The following is a 10,110-nucleotide window of genomic DNA, read 5'->3' on the forward strand; positions in this document are numbered from 1 at the left end:
ACCTTGGCCCTTGATACAGTAAACTACAGCAACATGGCTTACTTCACCAATTTCTGCAGTTCTCGCTTCATAGTCCGGCTTCACAACAAGGGTACGCTGACTTGAACTGTAAGAATTAAATTTAAAGTGCAGAAGAACAGAATAAAAAAATGGCAGTGTGATGATAATATGTGTAAATAATGCTAAACTTTAAGTGTACTTTAAGCAAGTGCAAAAACAAAATCACAATTGTGAATATAAACACTGTAGCATATGAAAAGTTGGCATTCTTGCCAGTAAGGTATTGTGCAATCCAATCTTTCAAAGCACTTGACAGAAAGTTATGCATAGTGATCTTTTGATTAGCCCATGCCAGTGTGTCTTGAGCCACGCAATTCATGTGATGCTCTTAGCCAGATAATATTTAGCGATCAATATTTGAAACCCCTTAAAAGGAACCCTGATAGAGTATAGTCTTTCGTAGTCTATAAACAGTCTTGTGATCTACAATTGAGCGTAGTACTTGAATAGTCTTGTTGTGTATGCTGTTTTATGTCCCCTGGCAACTCATTGTGTGATGTATGATTTATCATAGCCTCTGGCAGATCGTCATGTGGTTACCATTGTTTCATAACTTTTTCACAAGGTCTGTTTGATTGCGTGATGTGTCATACCGAATGTCAGGATGTCTTTTTGTACGTCCTCTCATAGACGTGACAGGTGCAGAGTGCAGTGTTCAATAGGCTCCTGTTGGTTGCTCTGTAGCGTGCAAATGTTCACAATTCATGAGAGGAATTTTTTTTCTGATCTTTTTTAGTCCCTGCCAATCATTTCATGATATGCAGTCTCTGATAGACTCTGACAGAACATTTTGTGGTTCACATTGTTTAAGCTCCTGATAAGACCTACTTTTTTGTCAAATTACTGTTTCTTGGTATGAAATAGCATTGTACGTAGAATAACTTATATTTGGGGCATCAAGTTCCAGGAGCAAAGCAAGTAAGCAAATGGGCAAAGTTTGTAAATTGCAACAGCACCAGTAAACCTGATTATTGGAATCTAAGGGGCACATGCATCAAGCCTCTTTCCGTTCGCAAATGGGCCGATTTGCAGAAAAGGCCTTTTCAGATGCATGTACCTTTTGTCATTCGCAATTTAGGTAATCGCAATGTTTTGCTATTACCTACATTGTGAATGCTTTAAGGGAATCCCAATTTGTGAATCCCTGTTTGCTGATGCATGTACACTTCCCTAAATGCAAACTGTGCATTTAGGAAACGCTAATTACTATCAACTTCGAGTTGATGGTAATTTGTGCTTGTTTTGAAAAATGCACAAAAATGCATTTTTCAAAGTGCCATGTAGTGCACACATACCCTTAGGGCATGTGTGTGCTTCACATGTGCACACTTAGCTTTTTTTGAAGGGGTGCATCAGGGAGGCCTTAGGCCCGTGGGCACCTTTGGATTTGCATTTGCACTTTGCGATTACCAATTTGGTAATTTCAATTTGCGAATGCATTACACATTAGCTAATAGTGATTCTCAATTTCTGAATCGCTATTAGCTAATGTTAAGGAATCTTACATTTTATTGCTATTCCTACATGCATAGGCATTTGTGATTACCAAATAGCGATTCCTTAAAAATTGCTATTTGGTAATCGCAAATGAGGAGTTTGATGCATGTGCCCCTAACAGTTTTGAGGGTCCATATTTTCCTGTAGAAGTAGTGAGCTCCCAGAGACTCTCCCAGACTTCCACAAACACCATATCCTAGTCATTCAAACTGTACAAAATGCAAACAATGATTTTACATACCCACTTTTGAATTTGGGGGTGGAACTACTGACAAGACCTACACTTCATTAATCTTGTGATGGGATACTCTGTGCTGCTTAATCAACCACAAGATTGTGGGGCAGATTCATCATAATGTTGCATTGCCCCTGCGTCGCGCATAGTAACGCAAGGGCAACGTAACACTAGAGGCAGATTCACCAAGCAACGCAAGGCTGCCTTGCATGGCCCTGTGGTGCTAGCTAAATATGCAGTAACGCACAAGTGGCTGTCAATTGACTGCCTTGCATGACTGCATTGGGAAGGTGTTCCGTGCAGCCACCCATGTATTTTGGTGCATTCACAGATTTACCATGAGTTGTATACTGTATACCTGGGAATGCAGCAAAATGCTGAGCGAGAAGAAATATGCTTATTTTTTATGGCTTTATTTTCTCTTTCTACGTGTGCTGTGCAGTATTCTGTAGCAAATGCAGAAAGAGGAAAAAGCCTCAGTAGATTATTTTTGTGCAGGAACGTTTCCATATCGAAAGGGTGCCAACGTTGGCATCAGGCAGTCAAAAGTACGTCAACATAAGAAGAGGACGCAATTGCGCCATGTAATGTTAAATATGGCGGATTCATTCCCTCTCCTTTTCATGCAATGCAGTAAGTTGTGTTGCTGCATTTCGTTGAATGTATGTTTGAGAAATGTGGGCTGGTATGTATAAGTGGTGTTCAAGACTTATCTTCACAAACTTTATAAATGTTTGCAAACTTTCTGAAGTTTTGGTTTTGGAAAAAAATACTCCTGCAAAAGAAAACTTTTTAAAAAAATCATATATACAAAAACCCACATTTAGCCAGAAAATTCTCTCACAAAAAAACAGTTTTGCGAGGGAATTCCACAAAAATATCTGTTTCTGGGTATTTTGTTCTCTAGTATGGCTTACAAAATTTATGAACTTTGAAAGCTTGGTGAAGCAGGAAGCTTATCAATTTTGCAAAGTTTGTTTGTGATATTTCGGATTATGATAAGAATGTTTGGTTGGTATCATTTGTACAGCCCCCTGACAAGATTTGTAGAGGAGATTCTTTCACACTACAAGAAAAGACAATGTGTGATATGCAGTCTTTTATGGTCAATAATGATGATAATATTGGCTTGCCGTGAGTGAACTTTTATACTCTTCAAATATGGTCAGTATTCTTTCATAGCTGTTGATACAAATTCTTATGCTGTGTGACATTTTCTTATCACAACAGCAAGTTTCTTTGTCTGGGTTGGATTCCTGGTTCTCTATTATGTCAAAGAACCACAGCAGACAATGATGAACAGTTTGCTTCTGTAGTGTCCATTCAAAGCACCATCATTGCAAATCTCCATGCAGTTGCTGTCTGTAGGTGCCATCTTCCGTGAAATTTTGAGTTCCATGGTACGGCCCTGATGAGCCTGATATGAGGAATGGTCATAGGTTATTGAAAGGACGAAGGCATGACACACATATGTGGACATGAGTGATGGAATACATGAACAGAGGGGCACCCACCCTCTCCCATTCACTTCAAACACCACTAAACACACGCAAAACAGCAATGGCTAGAGAAAACAATTTAGAGACTAAAAATTGCACAATCACATGGGTAATAAAAATGCTTCACACCACTTCCTCTGCCTCCCTCTCCATCCCACTCCTGTGGACCCAACAATTATCTAACAATGTCGCAGAGGGTAGTTTATCATGCGTCCACAAACATCACAGCTAGCACCATTGAACCAGGAGTTCTCATAGTTGTGTTCTACTAACCCTTCGAACAATCCTAAAAAATCAGCTTTTCCTTCATGACACCACCCACCCCCTAACCTCTGTGCTGACTGTTCTCTTGGAAAAACTAACATGTAACAACCATCGTCTAAAAGAAATACTCAACACAGTAAAGCAATCTAACAATTCTGCTACACAATCAGACGGAAAATATCTATCCTACTTTCATCCCCTCAACATACAGTTCTTCATTTACTCCTTTTTTGTTGTTATTAGGTGCTGTCTTGCCACAAAGCATCATTTGAACCATCAAAGCTACAAAGGACTAAGATCTTGCTACCATGAAAGTCACTTTTCATTGTTCATTTTTCATTCCGAATTTCAGCGAATCAGGACACTGAATCAGGTTTCAGTGTGTAAGGGGTATTTTACAATTTTTTGAAACATTGCTCTTCCCACAAATTGAGAGAAGGAGCTCTAAACACTTCAAATAAAAATAAAAATAGCAGCACACACATGGTTGCATATATATTCACATAATACATGGTAGAATCCCTATGTTGGATAACATTTTTCATTCTCCCAAGTAACCCTACCACTCCTTTACTAATGCAAAGAACCTATAATATTCAAACATTACCCTTCATCCTGTCCTCCTAGCCTCAGTCCTTACTATATGAGGCATCCACCACTTAAGACAGAGCTTTCCCTATGCACTGAGATCTGTGATCTCAACATAAAGTCCTTCTTTTTCTACAATGTGAGATTGAAGAAATCTCCGCCCCCTCACTGCACTTCGTGTTTTCTCTGTCTCTGACAGAAGTAAGTCACGCAGTTTCATTTTCATTTTTTTTTGTTATGTTTTAAATATTTAAATGTTTCTAATAAAGTTGATATTACGCTATTTGACATGGCTGCAGTGACAAGGTCTCTCCACTGCTGTCGATTTATTCTCCGCTTATGTGCCGGGCTGGGAATCATTGGCAGCGGCAGACCTATTTGAGAGCTGGTTTTGGGCATCTCAATCCTATGTCGGCTCAGCATGGCACAACTGGCACAGTAAGGCAGCAGGTATTGTCCCTTTTCAAGCTTTCTCCCCAGCCTAGTAGCATGCAAAATTAATACGCCTCACATGGAGCTCGTAACTGACATCTTTATACACCCGCATACAACATTTAACTTAACTTCATTCTTTTCTAACTGTTAATGACCACACCTTAACACCTCCCCAAATGGTTACGTAATTCTCACATTGAGTCTGCACAGAACTGTGGGGTCCTGGCGCTCATAGTCTTAAGACTCTACACTTTTAACCTCTTCTCTCCACACAGATGAGAGTTGGGTGGAGGGGCAATATTGATTTAAAAAGATCCACTCTATCGAAGCAGTGAGTCACATGGAGGGGAGAAAAGCAAGCTTCAAGCAGCATAATACAGAACTCCAAGAGGAGAAGGAAGTGCTGCAAATTTCACAAGCAGACATACAGAGCCTAATTAATGAGCCTGTGGACTCAACCCTTGCTTAGCCTAGGGCAAAGAGTCTAAGAGAGGATCGATAATAAGACATTGAAGGAAGGGCAATTATGTGCCTTGATGATGGGTTATTGTCTGCTTCTTATTTTCTTAAGACTCAGAAAGATGTGAAGAAGGTGACAAAATTATTGCAACAATTGGGGTTCACTGCCTACTTCGAAAAGTCCTATTTACTACCAGAAAAAATCGAGACTTTTATAGGGGTCCTGTTGAATACCTGCCTAGGGAGGGCAACAGTTCCTCAGTCCAAGATATCTGTGCTTCAGAGCAGTTTGTCAGCTTTGCTCAGTCAAATTTGGGTATCTGCTAGAGGTTGGTTAAAAGCGCAGGGACTCATGTCGGCCACTAAAGCTGTAGTCCCCTTGGCACAATTGTAGTAAAAGAGGCACTGTTGTGGTTTGGCACCCTATGATGACCCTCACCTAACATCATTTTAACTGACTTTAGTGTGTTATTTTACCCTAGCCTGGATATATCATACGGTCCTGCATATGCCTGCTTCTCTTCTCTTCTGTCTTGTAATCTTGTTGTCTTTTTGTGAGAGCTGTCACAGAGTAGAACAGTACATTTATATTATAAGTGCTTACTATTGGCTTTGACATGGCTTCATGTCCTCTTTTTCCCTTGGCTTTGCCTTGCTGCAGTTTCTCTGCGTGCACAGCAGTGCTTGAGAATTATGAGTTCTTACTATTGGTTTTAACATGGCCTCATGTCACCTTGTTTTCTGACTTTGCCTTTCTTCTGCGTGCACAGAATTATGAGTTCTTACTATTGGCTTTGGCATGTCCTCATGTCTGACTTTGCCTGACCTTCTGCCTACACAGCAGTGCTTGTGATTCATATTCAAGGTATTTCTGCTCCTCACTTGTTTTTTGCACCTCACCGACCAGAGTGAACTGGAATATGTTTTGGAAGTGTTTGTGAAATGTGCAACTCTGCCTCAAAGTCAAAATACGGGAGCTTGGCCAGCCTCCGTCTTGGCCTTGACGCAGACTGGTACCAGCCAGCTCATTTATTTTCCAATGAGAAGGGGGCGTGGTTTCCTAGAAGCTTCGTCCCACGTTGAATAATGGTATTAAATCTGGAAGCTTTTGTATGCCAGGTGGAAGTTCACCACAGAATAGACGTGTTGCTGTGGAATGGTGATGGAATTTGAGTCCTGATTGAAACTCCTTAATGGGGTGTTGACGGACTTTCCCCATCTTGAGCAGGCAAGGATGATGCAAATTCAATCTGTGAGGTGTTCCTAACCTCTCTCTCTTGTATATATTTTATACTCTTTGCTACCAGTACATACAGCATTTTATTCTAATTGTTCAATGTAGTTAATTGATACTTGGGAGTTTGCATTTACTGATATATTTGGCCTACCATTTTAAACATTTAATTAATAAACTTGTATGTGTTATGTTTAAATATACCTGGATTTGTTTTTCTTGAATTCCCCAAAGGAAGTGCCATGTCCTTTCCTTGTCTTTAGGTAGTGCTGTTCAAAGTGTATTTAAACATGCAGTGGTATATTTGCCTCCAAAGTGGGAGTGCAGGGTTTGGGTGTGGCTTATTGGTGAGAAGTCACATTCATTACACACAATTCTATCTGAGACCTCTCATAAACCACAGCAGTTCTCACAATTTCAACCACCCAGTTCGGGTTACCTCTTCCATATGTCATAAGTTGGCATGGTGGCTAGAGGGACACCATCTTTTGAAAGGGATTCCTTTCCATTCCACTCCACTGAAATCGTTAACCACAGATACCAGTCAGGAGGTTTGGGGAGCAACATTGGAGAACAGGAGAAGAAGGGTCATTACTTAAGAAGGGGAAGCTTTATCTCCTCCAACTTGATAGAGTTGACAATGCATTGAAGCTTTCAATCACCAGTTGGAAGGTACCAGTGTGATTGTGAGAATAGACGATCAGGTCACCAGCTCTTATGAGAATCAACCAGGAGGTATGAAGTGTAAAGCACTGATGCAGATGGCAACCCAGATATTTGTGTGGGAGGAGGACTGCCTTCCAACCTTGTGGGCACTGTGCATCAAGGAGAAATTTAATTTTAAAGACTGAGACAGCGAAAATCTCCTAACTGCAGTAAATTATCCCCTGTTTGTTCGGGAGTTCAATTGCATTAGTGCACTCTTTGGGACACCTCGGATGGACCTGTTTGCATCTCCACAGGATACAATGCTTCCAGTATTCTGCATTGTGACATCATGTCCCCAAGCATGGGCAGTGGATGCACTGTCCATTTCTTCGCCAGAGGGCCAAGAGGGCCTGTTGTAGGCTTCTCCACCAATTCCCCTCCTCCCGAAGGTGCTTCAGATGGTCCAGGATGAGAGGGTATCATTGATTCTGATAACCCCATTCTGCCCTGCCACCCCAGGTCCTCTTTTCTTACATCATTATCCAAGGGGAATTATCTCCATTTAAATCTGGAACCGACATTCGACGTTTAAGACTTGATGGATTGGAGCTTGAGAGTAGGTTTTCAGCAATGGGGTGGTTTTGAATAGGTAGGGAGAGACATCCAGGCCTCCAAAAAGCCCTAAGCTGTAGCTTCCTATTAGAAGCTCTGAATAACTTTTCACTCTTGGTGTGTTGCAAAACCGACAAATGTACATAAACAAAAAGAGTCCACTTGCGACTATCCTATCGTTGGGATACTCAGTGCCTCCAGAGAAAACGATTTGTTTTCTTAAAATAACCCACACCCAACAAAACATCCCATGGTGGCATGCTTCATCATCGGGAACTTCCCGCCCCGCTGCTGGAAGGGGCGTGCTATGACCGACAGACATGGGAGCACTTCGTTCGTGTTGACTATGTGGGGTTGAGAGTAGAAGGGTCAAAAGGAGGAATTAGTATTGTTAAAAAGTACCTGGCTATTTGGATGATAATATTTATTAAGTCCTGAGCTGATACTACTAAAAATGGGGACATGGAAATTTACACTATGATGGGTGTTATTGTCTCCAGGTCAAAATGTTTCAAGTCTAATCCCATATGCTTTTTGTCAGGACTAGATATATAGATACCAAATACCGCTCCTAGTATGGCTAGTTTTGTGAAATTCACTGCATTGGTGAAGTGCTAAATTCATGCATTGATGGTACCCACTCGGTATGCTGATTCAGCTAAGAATTACTAGGTATGCTGATTCTTTTCAAACCTGTAACAATAGAACATCAGTAATTTTAGACATATTTAAATATATTATTTCTGACTACACGCTTCACCATCTGGTGGAATGAGTGATATATTTTTCTCACACATACACGTCTACTCTAATCGATTTGTAATGGTGACTGTGACGTGCAGCCCTCAAACCAGACAAGACATTACAACACAAAAAACATGAATCACACACTCTATGTAAACAATCTCTTTCGATTAGTTGCTGAGAGCGTGTGGTTTGCACAAATTACAAATGATTGCCAATAAAATAGATGGTGGTAAAAAATGCTCCACCTACATCGTTGTTCATTATTTCATGCCCCATGAGCACTTCACCGAAAGAAAGGAGTGCTTGTAGTTAAACACTGTGAAGGAAAAAATGGTCCGGGACAAAATGCATGTTAAAGTACTCGGATCGCCACTGGTATTGAGCGTTTAAATCCAAAATCATCTGGATTATTATCGTTTTCCAATCATGTGGCTATGCCGTACTTACGTCCTGAAACCTATGCCCTTGCTCAGCATAGTCATCCCGTGGCTCCGGAGATAAGCAACTAAGTTGCTGGTCTTTTAATATAGCGCCACTGGTTCCTCTAACCCCGGAGTGTAGGAGAACTAGACTGCTAAACTGCAAAATGTCTGGCTGCCAGTCGGGTAGCGTGTGCAGCACGCTTGTGCACTTACGTGAATGTTAGAGCTAGAATACCAACCTGAAACAAGCATTGGAAATGCAATAGGTCTCGCATTAGGAAAGTTTGAGCGATTGTTATTGTAAATGACACTTTTTTATTCATGTGTTGGTTTTTAAAATAGCAAAATTAATAGCTTTGTCAGTTACAATGTCAATAGTTTTAACTTTCGCAAATGTGACACCTATAGCATTTGTAATGCAATGTGTGTTGTATTTACGTGACTTAGATGTATTGATATCACAAATCACAATGGCTTTTATTTTTGTAAATGATTAATACTTAATTAAAAGTTATTTTAATTTATAATGGCAATACCTTAAACGTTTGTAAATAAGTTTTGTGAAGATTATGTTCAGTGTATTTTATTGTGACGAAAATCCAAGCACATCATTGAATTTGCACCTACACACACACAGAGCCACACACACACACACACACACACACACACACACACACACACATATAGATGTGGTGGATCTGGGGGAAATGGTGGTGGTGGATGTGTTTGTGGATGTGGTGGTGGATGCGGTGGTGGTCATGGATGTGGTGTTGGTGGATGCAGTGGTGGTGGATGCGGTGGTGTTGGAAGTGTTGGTGGATGTGTTGGTGGATGTGTGGTGGTGGTGGGTGTGGTGGATGTGGTGGTGGTGGGTGTGGTGGATGTGGCGGTGGTGGGTGTGGTGAAAGTGGTGGTGTATGTGGTGGTGTATGTGGTGGTGTATGTGGTGGTGTATGTGGTGGTGTATGTGGTGGTGTTGGATGTGGTGGTGGATGTGGTGGTGGATGTGGTGGTGGATGTGGTGGTGGTGGATGCGGTGGTGGTGGGTGTGGTGGTGGATGTGGATGTGGTGGTGGTGGATGCGGTGGATGTGGTGGTGGTGCATGCGGTGGATGTGGCGGTGGATGTGGATGTGGTGGTGGATGTGGTGGTGGTGGATGCGGTGGTGGTGGTGGTGGTGGATGGGGTGGTGGTGGGTGTGGTGGATCTGGTGGCGGTGGATGTGGCTGTGGATGTGGCAGTGTATGTGGCAGTGGTTGTGGTGGTGCATGTGGAGGTGGATTTGGAGTTGATGGTGGATGTGGTGGTGGTGGATGTGGTGGTGGTGGATGCGGTGGTGGTGGTGGATGCGGTGGTGGTGGTGGATGGGGTGGTGGTGGATGGGGTGGTGGTGGATGGGGTGGTGGATGT

Source organism: Lissotriton vulgaris, chromosome 2_1 (genome assembly GCF_964263255.1).
Source record: "Lissotriton vulgaris chromosome 2_1, aLisVul1.2, whole genome shotgun sequence".
Taxonomy (NCBI): domain Eukaryota; kingdom Metazoa; phylum Chordata; class Amphibia; order Caudata; family Salamandridae; genus Lissotriton; species Lissotriton vulgaris.